The 26969-nt window shown below is 48.7% G+C and overlaps 1 long non-coding RNA gene across 1 annotated transcript; it reads right to left on the minus strand.

Annotated features, from left to right (window-relative positions):
* Positions 1-21968: 21968 nt before the first annotated feature.
* LOC142917293 (uncharacterized) lies at positions 21969-25970 on the minus strand. The gene is made up of 3 exons (XR_012936961.1): positions 25717-25970; positions 24411-24478; positions 21969-22316 (listed from the first exon to the last, which is right to left on the minus strand). It is a non-coding gene; the product is annotated as an uncharacterized LOC142917293 (long non-coding RNA).
* Between the last annotated feature and the right edge of the window lie 999 nt (positions 25971-26969).

The raw sequence follows: 26969 nt of genomic DNA on the forward strand, positions 1-26969 counted from the left end.
TGTGTGTGGGAAGACATTTTCATATTCATCTCATCTTCAAAGACACCAGAGAACACACACGGGAGAGAAACCCTTCAAGTGCAGTGTGTGTGGGAAGACATTTGCAGATTCATTTGCTCTTAAAACACACCAGAGAACACACACGGGAGAGAAACCCTTCAAGTGCAGTGTGTGGGAAGGCATTTTCACATTTATCTACTCTTAAAAAACACCAGAGAACACACACAGGAGAGAAACCCTTCGAGTGCAGTGTGTGTGGGAAGACATTTTCAGATTTATCTAATCTTAAAAAAAGACCAGAGAACACACACAGGAGAGAAACCCTTCAAGTGCAGTGTGTGCGTGAAGGCATTTGCACAGTCATCTGATCTTGTAACACCAGAGAACACACACAGGAGAAAAACCCTTCAGGTGCACGATGTGCGGGATGGCGTTTGCACAGTCATCTACTCTTGTAACACACCAGAGAACACACAGAGGAGAGAAACCCTTCAATTGCACTGTGTGTGGGAAGACATTTTCAGATTCATCTACTCTTAAAACACACCAGAGAACACACACGGGAGAGAAACCCTTCAGGTGCAGTGTGTGGGAAGACATTTTCACATTCATCTACTCTTAAAAAGCACCAGAGAACACACACGGGAGAGAAACCCTTCAGGTGCAGTGTGTGTCGGAAGACATTTTCAGGTTCATTTGCTCTTAAAACACACCAGAGAACACACAGGAGAGAAACCCTTCAAGTGCAGTGTGTGTGGAAAGGCATTTTCAGATTCATCTCATCTTCAAAGACACCAGAGAACACACACAGGAGAGAAACCCTTCAAGTGCAGTGTGTGTGGAAAGGCATTTTCAGATTCATCTGCTCTTAAAACACACCAGAGAACACACACGGGAGAGAAACCCTTCAGGTGCAGTGTGTGGGAAGACATTTTCACATTCATCTACTCTTAAAAAGCACCAGAGAACACACACGGGAGAGAAACCCTTCAGGTGCAGTGTGTGTCGGAAGACATTTTCAGGTTCATTTGCTCTTAAAACACCAGAGAACACACAGGAGAGAAACCCTTCAAGTGCAGTGTGTGTAGAAAGGCATTTTCAGATTCATCTCATCTTCAAAGACACCAGAGAACATGCACGGGAGAGAAACCCTTCAAGTGCAGTGTGTGTGGGAATACATTTTCAGATTCATTTGCTCTTAAAACACACCAGAGAACACACACAGGAGAGAAAACCTTCAAGTGCAGTGTGTGTGGAAAGGCATTTTCAGATTCATCTGCTCTTAAAACACACCAGAGAACACACACGGGAGAGAAACCCTTCAAGTGCACTGTGTGTGGGAAGGCATTTGCACAGTCATCTGCTCTTAAACACCAGAGAACACACGGGAGAGAAACCCTTCAAGTGCACTGTGTGTGGGAAGGCATTTGCACAGTCATCTGCTCTTAAAAACACCAGAGAACACACACGGGACCCCTTCAAGTGCACTGTGTGTGGGAAGACATTTTCAGATTCATCTGCTCTTAAAACACCAGAGAACACACGGGAGAGAAACCCTTCAAGTGCACTGTATGTGGGAAGGCATTTGTACAGTCATTTGCTCTTAAAATACACCAGAGAACACACACGGGAGAGAAACCCTTCAGGTGCAGTGTGTGTGGGAAGACATTTTCACAGTCATCTGCTCTTAATACACACCAGAGTACACACACGGGAGAGAAACCCTTCAAGTGCAGTGTGTGTGGGAAGGCGTTTTCACAGTCATCTGCTCTTAAAACACACCAGAGAACACAGAAGCATCAGAAGATCCACAAGGAGCGGAGTCTGAAATCAGCTTGTGAAAGTCAAAGTGCCGCAATGAGCCCATCCCTCATGAAACACGAACCGGAAGAAAATCCCAACTTGGACACTTTTAAAGGTATCGAGGTGAAATGTGAAGAAGTGGTGAAGAGGGAAGAAGTGAAGGTAAAATGTGAAGATGAAGATTCAACTCCAAAATGGGACCTTCACATCGATGGAGGCAACGTAAAGCAGGAGGAGAATTCTCACTGTGAGGCAGAGCGAGGCAACTCTCAGCAGTTTGTGGAAGTGGAGGTGTGGGTGGACTTCCTCCGAGACAATACAAAGTCAAGTGGAGACTCGATAGATGTGTAAGCTTGAGATGATGTCGCTCCAATAGATGCACCTTTGTCACAGGCCTTTAATGACAAGAACGTGAAGTTGGACACTCAGTTGCTAGGTTCAACCTGCAGAGTAAGAGCGGCCAGTCTTTATAGACCTGTGGGTTGGGTAGATCTTTAACCAGGAGCGAGATACAATAAGCCCCCAAGCATTCACGATGTTATAATAATTGCATTTACACGCTGCTTGCCTTATCGCCTTGGCAACTCGGAGTTTTATGTCGTACCTCGTCTGAAACACTCGAAGAGCATCCCCAAGTAGCAGCTGCCCCTGTGTGGCACAAGGTGGTGTCCCTGCACCAGCCTGCATGTGGACAAGAGCCTGTCAGTAGGGGGCGATGATTGATGCGTCATCTCAGTTGTGTAGTTTGTAGGCAATCTTGATTCGAAGCTTTGGTGACTGCAGGAATCCACACTGTTGAGTTATTTCGGTAAAGTCACCACGTGGGTAGAAACATAACAGATCGCGGCGTTTAGATCACAGCCCAAACAATCGTCATCAGGTGGGACAACCACAGCAAGAGAAACTGCTTAAGTAGTAGGCGCCTACTCCAGTAGTTTCTGCTTATTGCTGCTGTGCTTGTCCCACCTGATGACGATTGCTTGTGTTGCCATCGAAGTGCCCTCTATTATTTGTAGCGTAATGTTTAGAATTTGCTACATTTTGACCCAGATGCCAGCATGCAACGGCCTACTCGTTTTGAATGATGCAACAATAGTACGTTGTACATACACTGTTAAGCAGATGGTGCGTATTTGTAAAATAACTTCTTGTTAATACGATGTAACGTCATGCAGTCAATTACGCTGCAGTAATTCAATTTTGTTAATATGCCCGTCAATGATTTAGAATTAATACTTGTCTGATTGTGCTCGTGCATGTAACATTTTGTCTGAGGGTCACACATTGAATAAGTGATGTTAGCACAAAGTGTGTGTGTGTGTTTGGAAGTAACCTGTACAGAGAACTCAGGTGAGACCCGTTGTTCTTGTGATACAGGTCAAAGGGTACTTTTGTGTTTCACGAAGCGTCTGCCTCTGGAGCAACTCATTGTCTTTGAAATAGGGAGCACACTCGGATCTTTCATCAGTTACAAGGCATACCACTTAAAAGTTACACGTATAGGAGGAGGTACATTCTCTACAACACGAATTGTAGTTTTGTCTTACGTGTTGACGTAGATTTTGTCTAACTAGGACTAGAAATGCACCTCGCTGATTCACGTCTGGATGTTCGTACCTATCGGTTGAAGCAAACCCCACTGCTGTTGTTGAGACGCTGTGCACCAATAAGGGTCCAACACATTGACGGCCTTCAGGCCAGGAAAGTCACAAGATTTGCACACGAAGGACGCATTCACGCAAGTACCCCATGCTCCGTTTTGAAGTTTTAAAATGAAACATCTTTGAATTGTGTTGTGTTTTGAATGAGATGATTTTATTTCTTCATTAAAAGCGTGTATCAATTTACATCTGGATGACTCCATTGAAAAGGACATTTCATGTGAATTTTCTCTCGTCATTAAGTAGATGGCCTTGCCGGGGGTTCGGTTCAATGCGGACACAAACAGTGTACACACAGAGTGTACACACAGTGTACACACACAGTGTAGACACAGTGTACATTCACAGTGTACACACACACAGTGTACACACACACAGTGTACACACACACTGTACACACACACAGTGTACACACACACAGTGACACACAGTGTATACACACATAGCGTACACACAGTGTACACACAGTGTGCACACACACAGTGTACACGCACACAATGTACACACACAGTGTATACACAGTGACACACAAAGTGACACAACAACAACCGTCATTCGCCACTAAGTGGCGGTGACGTCACCACGACGCTTGTGCCAGGCACAGTGACACACACAGTGACACACAGCGACACACAGTGACACACAGTGACACACACAGTGTACACACACAGTGTACACACACACAGTGTATACACAATAATGTCCACGTTGTTGCTGAGCTCACACACCCAAGGGAGGGAGCAATGGAAAATGAATCTAAATCAACTTAAACTCCAACTCTGTGACGTCACCACTCTGCATTACCTCATCGGTGTGAAACGCCAGGGGGAGGTGTACCTCGCTAGTGACGTCATGTTACCAAGGTATTCACCCCTCGCCCGTCCACCGCGCTCTTGAGCGTGACGTCACCTCCGCTTGGGTCACTGCCGATATCGTTCCAATGGCAATCCTTATTTGGGCAAAGCTACGCCCAGTGACTGGTGGCTCATTAACATAATGTATCCGTTAAAGCCGTCGCGAGTTTATTGCGACGGGTTCAGCGCCCACGCCCCCATCCCTCGACATATGGGCCTGCCTCATTAACATAATTTATTTAGTTAGAGAGCCGCTCGTGGGAGGGAAGTGACGTCATACTACTTCCTGCTGTCGCGAGGCAACAGGAAGCTTGAAATTGATTGGTCCACACCCAAGACAGCTTTCTTTAGAGCCTCGTCTCACGTTGGTGTTGGACCAGAAGACGCCAAAAAGAAAGCTGTCTCGGGTGTGGACCAATCAATTTCAAGGACAGTGCCACATACATTATCAGAGTTGTTGTTTTGTGTTTGCGTTCCGACCGCAGGTATTGTGGTGAATGTGAACATGACTCCTTGTAAAAAAGGTGTCAGTTTTGTTGCCAGATTAAAGGGTAAAAATAACAATTATCATATTTTGTTACTGTGTGTGTGTCTGTGTTTGTCTGTGTCTGTGTGTGTGTGTCTGTGTGTGTGTCTGTGTGTGTCTGTGTGTGTGTGTGTCTGTGTGTGTGTGTGTCTGTCTCTGTGTGTGTCTGTGTGTGTATGTGTGTGTGTGTCTGTGTGTGTGTCTGTGTGTGTGTCTGTGTTTGTCAGTGTGTGTGTCTGTGTGTGTGTGTCTGTGTGTCTGTGTGTGTGTCTGTGTGTGTGTGTCTGTGTGTGTGTGTGTGTCTGTGTGTGTGTCTGTGTGTGTGTCTGTGTGTGTGTCTGTGTGTCTGTGTGTGTGTCTGTGTGTGTGTGTGTGTCTGTGTGTGTGTGTCTGTCAAAACAACCCCCTACCTCCTTGCGGGGCCGGACGGGCAACTCTGTCGTGGACAGTGCTGTGGGGGGAGATCCAATTTTGATTGGCTCCTCCCCTCATGACATATGTGTCCACCACAGGGGCTAAACGGGGGCTCTGGACGGGTGCGAGGGGCTGGTAAGCCCTCCATCTTCAATTAATTACCACGAAACCACGAATTAAACTGAAATATGTAACTAATAAGCTTGTGCCGAAAGCCCCGGGGGGCCAGGCGTCTATGACGTCTCCTGGCCAAACCCCATTTGGCGGAGCCAGGAGATTGAATACCTACCCTCGGGGCTACTCCAGAAACAACGAAAAGCCACTACGGGTGGCCACGTGGAATGTTCGAACGCTCACTGCAGAGGAGAGGCTGCCACTCCTCTGTCGGGAGCTGGACCGGTACCGGCTGGATCTATGCGGCATTCAGGAGGTCCGGTGGTGGGTGTACACCCAGGACCCCATTCCAACATAAAGTGGCCTGGTCTCAGTTATCTGATGAAAGTTGCAAGCAAGAATTTCATCATCGCTTGCGGCTGGGATTGGCATCGTCCCAGACTCCTCCTGATGTCGAAGGTAAATGGGCGAGGTTTAGGACTGTGACTCATGCAGCTGCAATGGCTGCTTTGGGTACGCGGTCCAGACCTCCCCAGAGACCCTGGCTGACAGAGGAGGTGTTCAGGATGGTTCAGAAAAAGCGACAGGCCCACTGTCATCGGCTACAGAATCCCACGTCAGAGAATGAGGAGGCTTACCGCAGCCTTCGCTCAGAGGTTCGGAGAGCCGTGAGGCGCTGCAAGGATGGGTGGTGGTCGCGGGTTGCTGAGGAGATGGAGTCTGCCTCAGTGGCCCGTGATCACAAATCTCTATTTAACTCCATCAAAAAAGTAACCTGCAGCGCCACACCTATTACCATCATTAGGGGAAAAAACGGTGATCCAATCTCCGACCCCCAGGAACAGGTTCGCAGATTTGCTGAGCATTTCTGTGAGGTCCTGGGGGAGGGAAAATCCCTCAGCCAGGAAAACACCGTGGCACAAAGTTAGGATGACCCTGCTGAGGCTGCGGTGCCTCAAATATTGGAAGAAGTCACCCCCTGTGAGTGGCTGGCTGAGGTGCCATCTGCTGAGGAAGTATTGAAGGCGATCCGGAGTCTGAGACCAGGAAAAGCAGCGGGAAGAGATGATCTCCCAAGCGAAATGCTGAGGGAGGGTGGCGTTTGTGCACAGACTGCCCTATATGACATCATAACAACAGTCTGGACCACTGGACGGGTTCCGCAGGATTGGAAGGATGCCCTGGTGGTCCCCCTTTTTAAGAAGGGGGACCGCACTGACTGTAACAACTACAGGGGCATCTCACTCCTCAGTGTGCCGGGAAAGGTCCTGGCAAGGATTATTCAGCATCGCCTTGCCAGGCACGCTGAGGAGAGGCTTGCGGAGCCCCAATGCGGTTTCAGGAAAGGGCGGTCCTGCACAGATGCCATATTTTCTGTCCGTCTGCTACAGCAGAGGTGTAGGGAATTCCAACAAGACCTACATCTCTGCTTTATTGACCTGGTCAAGGCCTATGATACCATCAGTAGGCCTGGGCTCTGGGTCGTTCTTCGTGCTTTTGGAGTACCTGACCCTCTGCTCACGATCATTAAGGACCTTCATGATGGTGAGCGGGCCCGGGTAAAACTACGTGGCCGGGAGTCAGAGCCATTCCCTGTACACCTTGGGGTGCGACAGGGATGTCCTCTGGCTCCCACATTATTTAACATCTATTTTGACCACGTAGTTCGTGAAGCCTTCAATAGCTGTACCGGGGGAATCTCCATATGGTACAGATATAATGGGAGGCTGATCGATGCCCGGGTGCGGTCAAGGGATGGCTCCCTATTGCTCAACCACGTTATGTATGCTGATGATTTGGTAATAGCTGCTCAGTCAGAGGAGGAGTTGGAGACGCTGCAGCTGAGACTGGAGCGTGCCACTAAGAGGTGGGGCCTTACCATCAGCCCCACCAAAACTAAGCACCTGCCTGGGTATTTTGTACCATCGGACACTCCACCCCCACAACTCCCAATCGGTGATAGGGCAGTTGTGGAGAGAGTTTCCCATACCTGGGCAGTGTGCTTATGACTGGCTCCAGTTTAACAGCAGAGGTCTCACTCCGAATCAGTCGAGCGGCAATTTCTTTTCATCGGTTGCGTAACGCTGTGTGGAAGCTACCTGGTCTGTCGCTCCGCACTAAGCTTCAGGTCTTCTCGGCCATGGTCATTCCCTCCCTTCTCTACGCTTGCGAAACGTGGACCCCCCTAATGGAACATCTTCGCCGGTTAGAAACATTTAGGCTGGCCTGCCTACGATCCATCCTGGGTTTAACCAGACTGGATTGTGTGAGGAGCTCACAAATCCTTGAAAGATCTGGGCAGGGTCCCATCGGTGAGCTCCTCCGGCAGGCAAGGCTGCGATGGCTGGGTCATGTAGCCCGCATGCCCAGCCACCGCATGCCGAAACAGCTTTTGTTTGGCCGGATTGAGGGGGCTAAGCGGGCGCGGCACGGGCTAGAGAAGAGATGGAGTGATGTGGTACGGGAGGACGTGGAGCTGAGTGGACTTGCCAATGACTGGTACCAGCGGTGTCAAGATCGGCCTCTGTGGAGGAGGCTCGTGAAGGATGCTACTGGGCAGTTGGAGGCAGTCGCCCTCCAACAACAACGGAGGGCGGAGGAGCGACGCTCACAACAACGAGCGGAGCGCCGGGTGGCTAAAGCACAGCAGGTTGGCACAGTAGGGGGCACAGGTGGTGCATCAGCCAGTCATCTCAGTCAGTCGACCCGTGGCACCTGGGTCTGCCCAGTGACCTCCTGCCAGTGGGCGTACGACACTTCACGTGGCCTCACGGTGCACATAGCCTGGCACAAGCGTCGTGGTGACGTCACCGCCACTTAGTGGCGAATGGCGGTTGTTGTTGTCTGTGTGTGTGTGTGTGTCTGTGTGTGTGTCTGTCTCTGTGTGTGTCTGTGTGTGTCTGTGTGTGTGTGTCTGTGTGTGTGTCTGTGTGTGTGTCTGTGTGTGTGTCTGTGTGTGTGTCCGGTGGACCGGTTCTGGCTCCTGCCACCATGAGGGGTGGACAGTCCTCTACTCGGGGCAGCAGACTGCCAAACAACAGGGTGTGGTTCTTCTTTTGAACAAAAGAATGAAGGGGGCGTGGGAGCGTGGCGGTGAGGTGTGGGAAGCTGTAAGCCCCAGGCTACTTTGGGCTCACCTTCCCATCAACCGGAGGCGAGGAATGGTGGTCGTGGTTACTTATGCCCCCACCGAAGATGAACATCCATGGAGGGATGCAGGCAAAGCCGATGAGTCAGATACCTTCTATGACCTCCTGTCACAGGTGCTGGCTAAATTGGCCCCTCGGAAAAGAGTCATCATGTTGGGTGACTTCAATGCCCGAGTTGGTCATGATGCTGGCACCTGGTCTGGAGTGATTGGAGGGCATGGGCCAGATCAGCTCAATAACAACGGTAGGAGGCTGCTAGATTTTGTGCAGCCCATGGGCTTGTAATTACCAACACGCTGTTCTGGCATCGGCACATCCACACAACATCATGGATGCATGCCGGGTCCACGCAAGAACATCTGCTGGACTACATAGTGACGGACCAGCGGATGCGAGCCCATGTCCTTGACACCAGGACCTACCGTGGAGCTGATCTGCCCTCTGACCAGCGACTTGTCATCTGTAAGATGCGCCTGCCATTCTTCCACTCCGGTGGTGGGTGTACACCCAGGACCCCATTCCAACCTAAAGTTTCCTGGTCTCAGTTATCTGATGAAAGTTGCAAGCGAGAATTTCATCATCGCTTGCGGCTAGGATTGGCATCGTCCCCGACTCCTCCTGATGTCGAGGGTAAATGGGCGAGGTTTAGGACTGTGACTCATGCAGCTGCAATGGCTGCTTTGGGTATGCGGTCCAGACCTCCCCAGAGACCCTGGCTGACAGAGGAGGTGTTCAGGATGGTTGAGAAAAAGCGACAGGCCCACTGTCATCGGCTACAGAATTCCACGTCAGAGAATGAGGAGGCTTACCGCAGCCTTCGCTCGGAGGTTCGGAGGGCCGTGAGGCGCTGCAAGGATGGGTGGTGGTCACGGGTTGCTGAGGAGATAGATGCTGCCTCAGTGGCCCGTGATCACAAATCTCTATTTAACTCCATCAAAAAGTAACCTGCAGCGCCACACCTATTACAATCATTAGGGGAAAAAACGGTGATCCAATCTCCGACCCCCAGGAACAGGTTTGCAGATTTGCTGAGCATTTCTGTGAGGTCCTGGGGGAGGGAAAATCCCTCAGCCAGGAAAACATTGTGGCACAAAGTGAGGATGACCCTGCTGAGGCTGCGGTGCCTCAAATATTGGAAGAAGTCACCCCCTGTGAGTGGCTGGCTGAGGTGCCATCTGTTGAGGAAGTATTGAAGGCGATCAGGAGTCTGAGACCAGGAAAGGCAGCGGGCAGAGATGATCTCCCAAGCGAAATGCTGAGGGAGGGTGGTGTTTGTGCACAGACTGCCCTATATGACATCATAACAACAGTCTGGACCACTGGACGGGTTCCGCAGGATTGGAAGGATGCCCTGGTGGTCCCCCTTTTTATGAAGGGGGACCGCACAGACTGTAACAACTACAGGGGCATCTCACTCCTCAGTGTGCCGGGAAAGGTCCTGGCAAGGATTATTCAGCATCGCCTTGCCAGGCACGCTGAGGAGAGGCTTGCGGAGCCCCAATGCGTTTTCAGGAAAGGGCGGTCCTGCACAGATGCCATATTTTCTGTCCGTCTGCTACAGCAGAGGTGTAGGGAATTCCAACAAGACCTACATCTCTGCTTTATTGACCTGGTCAAGGCATATGATACCATCAATAGGCCAGGGCTCTGGGTTGTTCTTCGTGCTTTTGGAGTACCTGACCCTCTGCTCACGATCATTAAGGACCTTCATGATGGTGAGCGGGCCCAGGTAAAACTATGTGGTCGGGAGTCAGAGCCATTCCCTGTACACCTTGGGGTGCGACAGGGATGTCCTCTGGCTCCCACATTATTTAACATCTATTTTGACCACGTAGTTCGTGAAGCCTTCAATAGCTGTACCGGGGGAATCTCCATATGGTACAGATATAATGGGAGGCTGATCGATGCCCGGGTGCGGTCAAGGGATGGCTCCCTATTGCTCAACCACGTTATGTATGCTGATGATTTGGTAATAGCTGCTCATTCAGAGGAGGAGTTGGAGACGCTGCTGCTGAGACTGGAGCGTGCCACTAAGAGGTGGGGCCTTACCATCAGCCCCACCAAAACTAAGCACCTGCCTGGGTATTTTGTACCGTCGGACACTACACCCCCACAACTCCCAATCGGTGATGGGGCAGTTGTGGAGCGAGTGGAGAGTTTCCCATGCCTGGGCAGTGTGCTTATGACCAGCTCCAGTTTAACAGCAGAGGTCTCACTCCGAATCAGTCGAGCGGCAATATCTTTTCATCGGTTGCGTAACGCTGTGTGGAAGCTACCTGGTCTGTGGCTCCGCACTAAGCTTCAGGTCTTCTCGACCACAGTCATTCCCTCACTTCTCTACGCTTGCGAAACGTGGACCCCCCTAATGGAACATCTTCACCGGTTAGAAACATTTAGGCTGGCCTGCCTACGATCCATCCTGGGTTTAACCAGACTGGATTGTGTGAGGAGCTCACAAATCCTTGAAAGATCTGGGCAAGGTCCCATCGGTGAGCTCCTCCGGCAGGCACGGCTGCGTTGGCTGGGTCATGTAGCCCGCATGCCCAGCCACCGCATGCCGAAACAGCTTTTGTTCGGCCGGATCGAGGGGGCTAAACGGGCGCGGCATGGGCTAGAGAAGAGATGGAGTGATGTGGTACAGGAGGACGTGGAGCTGAGTGGACTTGCCGATGACTGGTACCAGCGGTGTCAAGATCGGCCTCTGTGGAGGAGGCTCGTGAAGGACGCTACTGGGCAGTTGGAGGCAGTCGCCCTCCAACAACAACGGAGGGCGGAGGAGCGACGCTCACAACAACGAGCGGAGCGCCGGGTGGCTAAAGCACAGCAGGTTGGCACAGTAGGGGGCACAGGTGGTGCATCAGCCAGTCATCTCAGTCAGTCGACCCGTGGCACCTGGGTCTGCCCCGTGACCTCCTGCTAGCGGGCGTTCGACACTTCACGTGGCCTCAGGGTGCACATAGCCTGGTACAAGCGTCGTGGTGACATCACCGCCACTTAGTGGCGAATGGCGGTTGTTGTTGTGTGCAAGCGGATGCCTAAACAGCTAGAGAAGAGATGGAGTACACAGCAGGCGTCAGGTTCGGGATCGAATCCACGACCTCCTGTATACCAGGCGAGGGAGTCAACATTTTATTGATTGGCTGTGTCGGGTGGAGGAGGGCCCGAACGCACACACACGTGCGCGTCCACAAGAGATCTTGATCCCAAAAAAAACAAATTACGAATCGTCTTCTCGGGCGGCATCTTTGCTCCCTTATACACCGCAATCGATTAGGGCGGCATCTTTGCTCCCTTATACACCGCAATTGATGATGCTATCCAGGAGGGCACGGGACGGATGCGCGTTTGTTTTTTCTCGAGTGCCACCGAGAACTCGTCTCTCGGCAGCGCGCGAGGAACCAACGCAACTGCCGTGGCCTTCTTAGGAAATGCGTCCTCATGGACATGACCTCCGAACAAGTGACCGATTGACATTTTACAACGAAAATAGATGAACGCTGTTCGAACAGAGGGCAGTAGTGATAATAACGATGTGATTCAGTTCACCCGGGGGGGAATTCCTCGCCGAGTCTCAAGGCTCTTATTCAAGAAGGGGTTTGTGAGATTTTTGCACACAGAGTTGTAATAAGTTTTTTTCTTTTCTGGAAGATTTGCTGTTTTATCACAGGATGTTTCCGTTACGCGTCGTCGCTTTAAGATGTTTCTCTGTTCATATTTTGTTTGTTGCGGTTGCACCCGAACTCAAGAGCCGCATGACTCACAGGGCTATACACCTAATAAATGAAACTTGAAACTTGATTGGACTTGCCGATGGCCGCTACCAGCGCTGTAGATGTAGATGCCACTGGTTCTTCACGTTCTGCAGATGCAGATGCCATTGGTTCTTCACGTTCTGTAGACGTAGATGCCACTGGTTCTTCACGTTCTGTAGATGTAGATGCCACTGGTTCTTCACGTTCTGTCGATGTAGATGCCACAGGTTCTTCACTTTCTGTAGATGTAGATGCCACTGGTTCTTCACGTTCTGGAGATGTAGATGCCATTGGTTCTTCACGTTCTGTAGACGTAGATGCCACTCGTTCTTCACGTTCTGTAGATGTAGATGCCACTGGTTCTTCACGTTCTGTCGATGTAGATGCCACTGGTTCTTCACTTTCTGTAGATGTAGATGCCACTGGTTCTTCACGTTCTGCAGATGTAGATGCCATTGGTTCTTCACGTTCTGTCGATGTAGATGCCACTGGTTCTTCACGTTCTGCAGATGTAGATGCCACTGGTTCTTCATGTTCTGTCGATGTAGATGCCACTGGTTCTTCACGTTCTGCAGATGTAGATGCCACTTGGCTTCTCGGAGTTCAATACATATCCTCCGTGCGAAGAACGGGTAGAACTGCTATCTTAAATATGAAGCAGAACATTCCATCTGTTTGTTTGTGCGAAGCAGCAAAAACCTCTCCAGCGCCGAGCTCTGGCGTCGTGAAAATTTGCACAGCTGACGCTGTCTGGAATTTCTAAATGAACGTGACTATTTTCAGCTCGCCACGTCATTATTCCCTTCCCGGGTGGCCAAAATCGACCTTACGTATAAGTGGCGTAAGAGGTTGAATTTCCTTGAGTGAAAACATCCGATTTAGGTAAATTGATTTGTTTCGGCTTTTTTCTTTCTTGCAAGCATCAATTTTTTCCAGGGTTTTTCAGTGAAATGGAAGGGAATGTGAAGTTAATCCAAGACAATAATCGAAGTCCCGGGCGAAGCTGGGTAGTGAAGCTTATTACTAATAAACCCCAATGATCCTATCAAAATTAGGGATTTCGATCGGATCGTTGGGGGGGGCACGTGCCACCCCACCCCCCACTGGCTCCACCACTGTCACACACTGGCATGGTTCACAGGTGGTGGTGTGTCCAGACCCACGCCTTGCCACCTTCACCTGCTCAGTATTAATGCTTCCTCACTCCACCAAGTAGTTAATTGAGGATCAATCAACACAACCGAGGCTGCGTGTCTCTCTCCCCGTGGTCGTGTGGATTTCCTTCCCGAACCCCCGGTCTCCCCTCTACATGTAGAGAATGAACACCGCCACGCATCTAGAGCAGTGGTTCTTAACCTTGTTGGAGGTACCAAACCCCACCAGTTTCATATGCGCATTCACCGAACCCCTCTTTAGTGAAAAATAAAATGTGATTTTTTTCAAATTCAAGACATAGATATGTTTTTTACTGGTACACAAAATGAGCCGTGCATGAACATTACCTTGTTCAAAGAATAAAACCAACACAATGCATAAACTCACAACAAATTACATACCTGGAAATCAAAGTGACTTCTGCTGTTGCCTTTGAGAGATCAGTTCAGATATGCGTGGCTTCACCTTGGCAAGTGCCACTCTCATGTCATTTTCACAGCAAAGTCTGTTCCTTTTCTTCGTTTTTATGTCCAGCATCCTCGAAAAGGATTGCTCACAAAGATATGTTGTAACAAATGGTATAAAAAAATCCAGGGCTTTCTTAGCAATAACTGGATACTTGTTCATTTGTCGACACCAAAACGTTGAGAGCGTTGTTGTTCTGAAGAGTTGCTGTTGAACCTGGCTCTGCTGAATTTCAATGATTTCGTCGAGGAATTCATCATTGACATCTGCTGTTTCAACAGCAAACCTGAACGGCTGTCTAACCCATGCTGGATATGACTCTCTTGTAGGGAAATATCGGTCGAGAGACTTTGCAAGCTCATCTAAGTGCGTGGCAATTGTTTGCTTCAGTTCCGTGGATACAGAAATATCTCCGATTCCAGACACATCTTCGATCTTACTTGCACAGTCGTCCAGAAGCGGGAAGTTTGCGAAGTTATTGTTCTCTGTTCGTCGTTTCCATAACGGTAGCTTTTTTTGAAAAGCCTTCAGGTGTTCTTCCGCTTCCATGATATTGACTCCACCACCCTGCATCTGCTGATTGAGATGATTGAGAGCTGCGAATATATCAGCCATGTACGCTAAAATGAGAATGAACTCAGGATTTTTGAAGCAATTTGCATGGCAGCGTTGGTGCTCTTGCAAAAACAGGGCTAATTCCACACGCATGGCAAAAACACAATTCAGCACCTGTCCCCGGGATAACCACCGAATATTAGAATGGAGCAGAAGTACCTCAAATTCAGAGCCCATTTCTTTACACAGCTCACTGAAGATGCGGTGCCTCAGAGCACTTTTTCGCACATAGTTCACACATTCCACCACAGTTTTTAATACTTCTGCCATTTTTGGAGGTAAGGTTTTTGTTGCCAACGCATGCCTGTGCAGAATACAATGCGTCACAATGATGTGTGGTGCATCGGCCTTTACTAGCGCACCAAAACCAGACTTTCTTCCCAGCATGACTGGAGCTCCGTCCGTACAAACTGCAGAAACCATATCCCATGAAAGATTGTTGTCTCTGAAGAAGTCATCCACAAGCTTCTTCACATCGGCTGCCTTCGTTGTTGTTGTAAGAGGCTTACAAAATAAAAAAACTCTTCTTTTATCATGTCGTCTTTCACATAGCGTACACAAACAGCAAGCTGGCTTAGATCAGAAACGTCTGTGGTTTCGTCGAGTTGAAGGCTGAATTTTGCCGGGCTTGAAATCAGATCCGCGACTACTTGAGCCAAGATGTCTTTACTCATGTCTTCTATTCTGTCACTGACGGTGTCATTTGAAAGGGGAATTTGGGATAATTTACCTTCGGCCGCTGTTCCGAGTATCAGATTCGCCATCTTTAATGCAGCTGGTTTCACAAGTGTTTCACCAATGGTGTGTGGCTTGCCCTGCTTTGCGATCAGGTAAGCAACTTCGTACGATGCTGTCAGGATCGGTTTGTTAACAGGTACAAATCCAAGAGCAGGCAGAGTGGCCCTTTCATCGAATCTGGCTCTCTTCACCCTGAATTCAGCAAGTGTTGTGTTCTTGTATTCCCCGTCTCCATGCAGCTTCAAGAAGTGTTCCTTTAGTTTTGTCGGTGCAAGACTAGAGTTGCTCAACTTGGCGTTGCAAATCATGCAGTTAGGACGCTCACTCCCATCACGTTCCGTGATACATGAGAATCCATGTTGTACATATTCGTCCGACCACTTTCTTCTTTTGCCCGACATAGTTAGTATGGATAAAATATTAAAGAAATCACACGACGTACGACAACAACAGTCACACGTTGACTACTGAGTACGCACTAAATTCCCCGCAGCGCTGATTGGCCAAGCAGTGTAGCATGATCATCTGCAGCCAGTGATGGCCAAGCGGGCCGTGTGTGTCATCACAAATTTACACAATAATTCAAGTGTGTCCGGACCTCCGTGGCGGGGGCTCTGCCGAACCCCTGAGATCGACTCACCGAACCCCTGGGGTTCGATCGAACCCAGGTTAAGAACCACTGATCTAGAGTGAACACCACCCCGCGTCTAGAGTGAACACCACCACACGTCTAGAGTGAACACCACCACGTGTCTAGAGTGAACACCACCACGTGTCTAGAGTGAACACCACCAAGCGTCTAGAGTGAACACCACCAAGCGTCTAGAGTGAACACCACCACGTGTCTAGAGTGAACACCGCCACGCGTCTAGAGTGAACACCACCACGCGTCTAGAGTGAACACCACTACGTGTCTAGAGTGAACACCACTACGCGTCTAGAGGGAACACCGCCACGCGTCTAGAGTGAACACCACCACGCGTCTAGAGTGAACACCACCAAGCATCTAGAGTGAACACCGCCACGCGTCTAGGGTGAACACCGCCACGTGTCTAGAGTGAACACCGCCACGCATCTAGAGTGAACACCGCCACGTGTCTAGAGTGAACACCACCACGCGTCTAGAGTGAACTCCGCCACGCATCTAGAGTGAACACCACTAAGCGTCTAGAGTGAACACCGCCACGCGTCTAGAGTGAACACTGCCACGCGTTTAGAGTTAACACCACCACGCGTCTAGAGTGAACACCACCACGTGTCTAGAGTGAACACCACCACGTGTCTAGAGTGAACACCGCCACGTGTCTAGAGTGAACACCACCACGCGTCTAGAGTGAACACCGCCAAGCGTCTAGAGTGAACACCAACACGCGTCTAGAGTGAACACCGCCACGTGTCTAGAGTGAACACCGCCACGCATCTAGAGTGAACACCACTAAGCGTCTAGAGTGAACACCGCCACGCGTCTAGAGTGAACACTGCCACGCGTTTAGAGTGAACACCACCACGCGTCTAGAGTGAACACCACCACACGTCTAGAGTGAACACCACCATGTGTCTAGAGTGAACACCACCACACGTCTAGAGTGAACACCAACACGCGTCTAGAGTGAACACCACCACGCGTCTAGAGTGAACACCGCCACGTGTCTAGAGTGAACACCACCACGCGTCTAGAGTGAACACCACTAAGCGTCTAGAGTGAACACCACTAAGCGTCTAGAGTGAACACCACTAAGCGTCTAGAGTGAACACCGCCACGTGTCTAGAGTGAACACCACCACGCTGTTGACAAGCCCCACCTTACACCATTGTAAACCTCATTTGCCAGTAACAAAATATGATAATTGTTATTTTTACCCTTTAATCTGGCAACAAAACTGACACCTTTTTTACAAGGAGTCATGTTCACATTCACCACAATACCTGCGGTCGGAACGCAAACACAAAACAACAACTCTGATAATGTATGTGGCACTGTCCTTGAAATTGATTGGTCCACACCCGAGACAGCTTTCTTTTTGGCGTCTTCTGGTCCAACACCAACGTGAGACGAGGCTCTAAAGAAAGCTGTCTTGGGTGTGGACCAATCAATTTCAAGCTTCCTGTTGCCTCGCGACAGCAGGAAGTAGTATGACGTCACTTCCCTCCCACGAGCGGCTCTCTAACTAAATAAATTATGTTAATGAGGCAGGCCCATATGTCGAGGGATGGGGGCGTGGGCGCTGAACCCGTCGCAATAAACTCGCGACGGCTTTAACGGATACATTATGTTAATGAGCCACCAGTCACTGGGCGTAGCTTTGCCCAAATAAGGATTGCCATTGGAACGATATCGGCAGTGACCCAAGCGGAGGTGACGTCACGCTCAAGAGCGCGGTGGACGGGCGAGGGGTGAATACCTTGGTAACATGACGTCACTAGCGAGGTACACCTCCCCCTGGCGTTTCACACCGATGAGGTAATGCAGAGTGGTGACGTCACAGAGTTGGAGTTTAAGTTGATTTAGATTCATTTTCCATTGCTCCCTCCCTTGGGTGTGTGAGCTCAGCAACAACGTGGACATTATTGTGTATACACTGTGTGTGTGTACACTGTGTGTGTACACTGTGTGTGTCACTGTGTGTCACTGTGTGTCGCTGTGTGTCACTGTGTGTGTCACTGTGCCTGGCACAAGCGTCGTGGTGACGTCACCGCCACTTAGTGGCGAATGACGGTTGTTGTTGTGTCACTTTGTGTGTCACTGTGTATACACTGTGTGTGTACATTGTGTGCGTGTACACTGTGTGTGTGCACACTGTGTGTACACTGTGTGTACGCTATGTGTGTATACACTGTGTGTCACTGTGTGTGTGTACACTGTGTGTGTGTACAGTGTGTGTGTACACTGTGTGTGTGTACACTGTGTGTGTGTACACTGTGAATGTACACTGTGTCTACACTGTGTGTGTACACTGTGTGTACACTCTGTGTGTACACTGTTTGTGTCCGCATTGAACCGAACCCCCGGCAAGGCCATCTACTTAATGACGAGAGAAAATTCACATGAAATGTCCTTTTCAATGGAGTCATCCAGATGTAAATTGATACACGCTTTTAATGAAGAAATAAAATCATCTCATTCAAAACACAACACAATTCAAAGATGTTTCATTTTAAAACTTCAAAACGGAGCATGGGGTACTTGCGTGAATGCGTCCTTCGTGTGCAAATCTTGTGACTTTCCTGGCCTGAAGGCCGTCAATGTGTTGGACCCTTATTGGTGCACAGCGTCTCAACAACAGCAGTGGGGTTTGCTTCAACCGATAGGTACGAACATCCAGACGTGAATCAGCGAGGTGCATTTCTAGTCCTAGTTAGACAAAATCTACGTCAACACGTAAGACAAAACTACAATTCGTGTTGTAGAGAATGTACCTCCTCCTATACGTGTAACTTTTAAGTGGTATGCCTTGTAACTGATGAAAGATCCGAGTGTGCTCCCTATTTCAAAGACAATGAGTTGCTCCAGAGGCAGACGCTTCGTGAAACACAAAAGTACCCTTTGACCTGTATCACAAGAACAACGGGTCTCACCTGAGTTCTCTGTACAGGTTACTTCCAAACACACACACACACTTTGTGCTAACATCACTTATTCAATGTGTGACCCTCAGACAAAATGTTACATGCACGAGCACAATCAGACAAGTATTAATTCTAAATCATTGACGGGCATATTAACAAAATTGAATTACTGCAGCGTAATTGACTGCATGACGTTACATCGTATTAACAAGAAGTTATTTTACAAATACGCACCATCTGCTTAACAGTGTATGTACAACGTACTATTGTTGCATCATTCAAAACGAGTAGGCCGTTGCATGCTGGCATCTGGGTCAAAATGTAGCAAATTCTAAACATTACGCTACAAATAATAGAGGGCACTTCGATGGCAACACAAGCAATCGTCATCAGGTGGGACAAGCACAGCAGCAATAAGCAGAAACTACTGGAGTAGGCGCCTACTACTTAAGCAGTTTCTCTTGCTGTGGTTGTCCCACCTGATGACGATTGTTTGGGCTGTGATCTAAACGCCGCGATCTGTTATGTTTCTACCCACGTGGTGACTTTACCGAAATAACTCAACAGTGTGGATTCCTGCAGTCACCAAAGCTTCGAATCAAGATTGCCTACAAACTACACAACTGAGATGATGCATCAATCCACATCCGGCCCCTCTTTCGTCCTCTCTTTGGACCCTCCCCCCGGGCCCTCCCCTCACTTATGCCCCTCCCCCCTCGCTTCCGCCCTTCCCACCCTCCCCCCCTCGCTTCCGGCCCTCCTCTCCCCCGTCACCTCCCTCACCTCCGCCCCCCCCTCGCCCCTCACTTCAGACCCCGCCCCCCCTCACTTCCGGTTCCTCCCTTCTCATTCCCCTCCCTTCCCCCCCTGTTGTGGGCGAGGGGTTCGCACCATGAGCTGGAGAACCAAACAACCCGCAGACTGCCTGCTGCTGGATCTCCTCTCTGTTTCAAAGAACACATTTGAACAAATGTTGACCTCGGGTCTTTGCTCATCTACCGGCTTCACATTCCCTATTGCCCGTACAAAAACCCGGAGGAAGGGCCTTTGCTATTGATGCCCCCAGGGTCTGGAATGCTATTGCCAATAAACTGCAACTTGAATCGCTACCTATGAGATATTCACTCAAAACTGCTCTAGAGGAGTTGTACACCCCTAGCTTGCCACTGCTATTCAGTGGCCTAAAATAAAATAAAATGTTTCGCTCCGGATGACCGCTGCAAAGTATTATCTGTTTTGTGATTTAGCATGCTGATCTTAAAGGTGCATTGAAAAATTTGATACTCCGACCGATGCTCCTGTTGTTTGTGGAGTAACTCATGCAGCCAGCTGTGGCTCTAGGGTTTGGTGTTACATGGTTGTTTATGTAGTTTATTGTTAAAAATTCGGTCACAGTTCCTATGATCACTGTTACATTGCATTTATGGCTTTATTTTGGTGATTTCTAAAAGTTTTTTGGTTTGACCATGTTTTTGTTTATTGTAGTACGGAGTTAGACTGATGGCCTTAATACTCTTTGGTTCTATTCGGTAAAGTCACGTAGGTAAATAATAAAACAACAATTTACCTACGTGACTTTACCGAATAGAACCAAAGAGTATGGATCCTTGCAGTCACGAAAGCTTTAAATCTAGAATTGATGGCCTTAATCTTAGTTTTCTTGTTGTTGTTTGACTTGCATCCCAATGGGATTTTTGCACACAGCGTTGGTGTACGGTGCTATTTCAGGAATATTTTGATGTTTTTTTCCTGGATTTTCTGTTTGCACATGCACAAAGTCACTTTAAGATGTTTTCTTGTTCATGTTTTTTTGTTTGTTTGCATTGCACCCGATTCAAGAGCCGAATGGCTCACAGGGCTATACCATATAAATGAAACTATGAAACTAGGAGAAGGAATGGACTGATGCGGCACAGGAGTATTTGGAGCTGAGTGGACTTGCCGACCAGCGGTGCCAAGCTTGGCCTCTGTGGAGGAGTTTCCTGAAGAACGCTACTGGGCAGTAGAGGCAGTCGCCCTCCCAACAACAGCAGTGGTTGGAGAAGCGACGCTCACAACAACGAGCGTTGCACTGGGCGGATAAAATACAGCGAGTTGGCACAATGGGGAGCACAGGTGGTGAAACAGCCAGTCATCTCGGTCAGTCTGTCCCGTGACCGGCTCGCAGAGAGCCTTCGATACTTCACGTGGCCTCAAAGTGTGCACTTTAAGTGCACCTAACCTGGCACAAGCGCTGTGGTCACGTCACCGCCACTTTATGGCAGTTCTGCATGGGTGCTAAAGAATCAACTAATGTCACCTGCTGGGTCTGTCCCGTGACCTCCTGCACCTAGTCTGGCACAGTGGTGCATCTGCCAGTCATCTCTGTGAGTCAACTAATGTCACCTGCTGGGTCTATCCCGTGACCTCCTGCACCTAGCCTGGCACAGTGGTGCATCTGCCAGTCATCTCGGTCAGTCAACTAATGCCACCTGCTGGGCCTGTCCCGTGACCTCCTGCACCTAGCCTGGCACAGTGGTGCATCTGCCAGTCATCTCGGTGAGTCAACTAATGTGACTTGCTGGCCCTGTCCCATGACCTCCTGCACCTAGCCTGGCACAGTGGTGCATCTGCCAGTCATCTCGATGAGTCAACTAATGTCACCTGCTGGGTCTGTCCCGTGACCTCCTGCACCTAGCCTGGCACAGGTTCCAACGCGTTCTACCCTCCCGTCAATCCCCGCAGCTGCTACCGCTGCTGCTGCACAACAGCGACCTCTCTCAGATCTGCGTCACAGTCTCCCACCATGTGGCCTCGTCTCCTCTTCCCCTAGGTCAGGGGTCGGCAACCTATGGCTCGCGAGCCAGATGTGGCTCTTTTGATGACTGCATCTGGCTCGCAAATAAATCTTAGCTGACATTTCTTTAGTTGTATTCAGTGTTAAAAAAATATTATATGGCTCTCACGGAAATTTATTTTAAAATATGTGGCTTTCATGGCTCTCTCAGCCAAAAAGGTTCCCGACCCCTGCCCTAGGTCGCTGGAGAAACTCTCCATCCCATACAGGAGCTGTGTCCACAGTCCCCCCTCCCCGCCGCCTCCGCTATCACAGAAGGATTTTCTTTGTCCTTCCGCTGGCTAAAAACCTTTCAGAGGCGTCGTTCGGCGCTCAAAAGTATTTTGAAACTTTGACTTTATTTTCACAACTGTGGAACATTACATCTCTTGACCATTTACTGAAACTGGTAATACGATCAGAGGATTAGATATGCAACACCAACCGTGAAATGTTTTTATTAGATAAACTACATTATAAAAAAAAAAACATTAACTTATACAAGTTGTGTTGCAGGCAAGGAAATTGCTGTTATGATGAAGACCATCCGTAAAGAATATAAGTGACGCAATTTTGCTAGAACACCTCGGTCAGACGTTTCAAAATCAATTTACCAACTCAGAAAATCCCTCTAAATATTTTCAGAAAGTTCTTCATAGCATCCTCAGCGTCCTCCGTTTGTTGTACGCTAAAATGTCGAACAACAACGACCAGCATTACAATTAGTGCGTCAATTTTAAAAAACCCTCACAGTAGGCCATATTATTCACCATATAGACTATAGTCACTATACTTATTAACCCAGGAAAACATCGGTCAAAAAATACATCACTCCAATAGGGGGCGCCAATTGCTATGAATACAGTAGAAAGGTTTTTGTTTGGGTTAGATCGCATAAATGTGTCGTTATCCCACCACCACCCAACACAGCCAATTAGTAAGGTTTGTCACGTAAACAAGACGTGCCAATTAGTTCATACTTAAGCCCACCGGTGTGTTGCAGAGTAAATGCACAGATCTGGCCGTCCGCCTGATGATGCTGGTTGTAATCACTGGCGAAACGTCGTGCTCAGATTAAAAATGTTGTGGATTTGCTCTCCGTTACATCAACGTGCTGTACTAGTAAGGTTTTTTTGGAGGGGGGGTTATATCGCGCAAATATAAATGTGTGGTTAAACCCGCCACCACCCGACATAGCTGTGGCTCTAGGGTTTGGTGTTACATGTTATTTATGTAGTTTATTGTTAAAAATTCGGTCACAGTTCCTATGATCACTGTTACATTGCATTTATGGCTTTATTTTGGTGATTTCTAAAAGTTTTTGGGTTTGGTAATGTTTTTGTTTATTGTAGTACGGAGTTAGACTGATGCCCTAATCTAAGTTTTCTTGTTTTTGTTTGACTTGCATCCCACTGGGATTTTTGCACACAGCGTTGGTGTGCAGTGCTATTTCAGGAATATTTTGATGTTTTTTCCTGGATTTTCTGTTTGCACATGCACAAAGTCACTTCAAGATGTTTTCTTGTTCATGTTTTTTGTTTGTTGCGGTTGCACCCGATTCAAGAGCCGAATGGCTCACAGGGCTATACCAAATAATGAAATTATGAAACTATGAAAACTATGACATCTGAACAGAACATGCCAACTCGTTACCTGCACAGCACACCGGGTGTGTTGTGGAGTAAACCCATAACATTTACAAACTGAGTACGACGTTTCGCCAGTAATTACAACCAGCATCATCAGGCGATAGCCAGATTTGTGGAGACAGGAGGACAGAACAAATCTGGCTGTCGCCTGATGATGCTGGTCGCGAACACTGGCGAAACGTCGTACTCAGATTGTTAATGTTGTGGATTTGCTCTGCAACACACCGGCGTGCTGTACTAGTAACGAATTGGCACGTTCTGTTTACGTGACAAACCTTACTAGTTGGCTGTGTCGGGTGGTGGCGGGTTTAACGACACATTTACATTTTTGCGATCTAACCCAAGAAACCCATACCATTGATAAATGCTCAACATTTACAAATTGCATACTGTGATGCTTCGCTGGTAATTACACCCAGCTTCATGACTGGACTTGTGAGGGTTGCTCATGTTTAATATGGGAGGGCGGGTTGTTCTGATCCATTTTCTCTCACGTGCAATTTCCTAAATATTTTTTTTATAGGACACCAACGCGGACGGATTCTTTAAACATGCTTCACGACGATAGAAAGAAGGACAATAACCCGATCTAGAATACGATAAATCCTAACATTTGGAATGTATAAACTATGCCTTGATTCCCTTCCTCACTATTGACACACATTGCACAAGGTCACGAACCGACTGTGGCGGATGGCAATTTCTTGACAACCGAGTACAATCACTGTTTGAAGACTCAATGAACTCCCTGTTACGCACTCGTACGACAGCACCGTCACAAAGTGTTTCACTTCTTACCCCCGTAGGAAATTCAACCTTTCAATATACGGCGTACAATAGTGCAGGACTGTCATTTGCAAATTTGACTCCGGCAAGCAATGGCCAACTCATCTTAAAACAATGCCACGGGCTCTTTTAGCATCCTCTTCGAAGCAGACGGCGTGTCGTACTTAGCAGTTCATTGCCCGGCAGTAATATCCAGGGCAGTCCGCTAGATTCTAACCCCGGGACCTTTACAACAAGCGGGGGAAAAAACCCACTACCGCTGGGGCAGGTACTGTATAAGAACGTTAAATACGATAATACTGCAGTGATGTTTGGGGCCCGTTGTTTAAAGCACCGATTTGTCTCACCTAGTGGAGCTTGGAGAAAAAAACATGCGACTTTTGGAATCACCGTAGGATTTCTCACCGCATGCCACCTGAGATGTAAAAAAAAGAGTAAGCACTTAAACATCGCCCTCCAATCACAATCGTGTCAAAATACAAGATGTCATCGTGGCGGCAGCCGTTGATACCACGAGACTTCTCCAAGCGAGGGAAGAAGAAAGAAGCAAAGAGGGAGTTGTTGTGGTTAGCGCATGCAGAGCGTGGATGAGATTAAACAGTTCGGTAAACCGAGCGCTCAACATGTGTGTAGAGCATCTACATCCTTAGACCTCCTTTGCCAGTACCAAAATATAATAATAGGGTTTTTCCCCTTTTTTCTGGCAACAAAACTGAAACCTTTTTACAAGGATTCATGTCTGCATTAACCACAATACCTGCAGACAAAATGCAAACAAAAAACATACTATGATAATATATGCATTGTCCTTGAAACTGATTGGTCCACACCAAGGGACGGCGGGTCTCGTGATGGGGGGAGGGGCAGTCACGTGCCTACGGGTGGGGGTGGGCGGGTCTCGTGATGGGGGGGAGGGGCAGTCACGTGCCTACTTGTGTGGGGGTGGGGAGTTTGGTGATGTGAGGTGACGAGAAGAAAGTGATTTGAGGTGCGGAGTTGAGGCGAGAGAGAGGAGGTGAGGCGAGAGAGAGGAGGTGAGGCGAGAGAGAGGAGGTGAGGCGAGCGAGAGGAGGTGAGGCAAGGGAGAGGAGGTGAGGCGAGGAAGAGGAGGTGAGGCGAGAAAGAGGAGGTGAGGCGATAGAGAGGAGGTGAAGCGAGAGAGGAGGTGAGGCGAGAGAGAGGAGGTGAGGCAAGGAGAGAGAGGAGGTGAGGCAAGGAGAGAGAGGAGGTGAGGCGAGGAGCGAGGCGTGAGGGGGCTGAAATCCGGCAAGTGGAGGGAGCCACATTGCATTCATGGCTTTTATTTTGGTGATTTCGAAAACGTTTTTTTTGTTTTGGCCATGTTTTTGTTTATTGTAGTACGGAGTTAGACTGATGGCCTTAATCTTAGTTGTCTTGTGGTTGTTGTTGTTGTTATTTGACTTGCATCCCACTGGGATTTTTGCACACAGCGTTGGTGTACGGTGCAATTTCAGGAATATTTTGATGTTTTTTTTCCTGGATTTTTCTGTTTGCACAGTCACAAAGTCACTTTAAGATGTTTTCTTGTTCATGTTTTTTGTTTGTTGCGGTTGCACCCGATTCAAGAGCCGAATGGCTCACAGGACAATACCAACATAAATAAAACTATGAACTATGCTTCGCCGTTCTTACCCTCACGGCGATCACGGCGGCAGCAAGCAGCAGCGGCAAGCAGGGGCGGCACCGCTCCCCCATCGCCATGAGCCTCCTCCACTCAAGCCGCCGGCCGCGTCCGCACCGCCTCGTCCAGGCCCCGGCGTGGCTGGCGCTGCGCGCCACGCTGCGGTGCGATCCCCGCTCGGCCAGGACGCTCCGCGGCTCCGAGCTGATGGAGGCGCTGCGGTTCAAGGCACGGGGGGGCCTCGAGGCACGGGGGGGCCTCGAGGCACGGGGGGGCCCTGAGGCACGAGGGGGCCTCGAGGCACGGGGGGGCCTCGCGGCATGGGGGGGGGGCTCAAGGCACGGGGGGGCCTCAAGGCACGGGGGGGGGCTTACTGACGAGCGCGCCGTGAAGAAAAAACAAAAAAATTGAAAAAAGAATCCTTCTAGAAAAGTAGAGAAGGGGGGGTGGGGGGTTACGTAAAACAAAGCATTAAAAAATCCCCCCAAAAAATCGAGTGCAACTGGGTTAAATGTTAATTAACCAAGTCACCAGGAATGTGTCCGATCTCACGCGATCTCGGAAGCTCAGCACGGTTGAGTCTGGATCGTGCGTCGATCGGTGACCACCATACAAACCGGCTTAGTGCAGGCTGCTGTTATGCTTCATGGTGGGCAGCTCTATCATCTTAATGCTCCTGCTCTCACCATAATCCTCACAACTTACATGGTGGAAAGCCCTCATCCAGTGGTGAATTAATAAAGTGATGTACAAATATAAGACAACGGTCTGATTTGCTCCCCAAAAAGGTAAGATTAAATCCCCATTAGCCTAATAAACTTGAAAAGCAATGTTTAAACAACCAAACTCGTAATTTGTTTTATTGATGGAGAATATTGCTGGGGAGATGCTTTATCGCTAGCCATGCTATCTTAATGTTTTACAGCTGTAATCCTCTTGTTACGTGTGCATTGCATCAATAAATTGAGAAATATTCAGATAATTAGCGCTGTAAATGCCTCGGAGGCCAATTTCATTTACCAAATATAATATCAGGTAAGAATAGGAGGAATAAGAAGTGTGTTTAGTATAGAACATGCATCCATGTTAATGTAAGCCACAGGATGGCAGCAGCATGTATACACTGTTGATTAAAACCTTCCACTTTTATAACGAAAGCTGTTTTATAAGCAGACTTGAAGATAATGTTATAGTAAACGTGTGTATAATATGTTTTTAACATCTCTTTTTGACATTTTTTATTATACAACTAATTCCTAAATGT

This window comes from Petromyzon marinus, unplaced genomic scaffold, assembly GCF_048934315.1.
Source record: "Petromyzon marinus isolate PM22_M1 ecotype Great Lakes invasive population unplaced genomic scaffold, UKy_Petmar_22M1.pri1.0 PM_G_Scaffold_45, whole genome shotgun sequence".
Taxonomy (NCBI): Eukaryota; Metazoa; Chordata; class Hyperoartia; order Petromyzontiformes; family Petromyzontidae; genus Petromyzon; species Petromyzon marinus.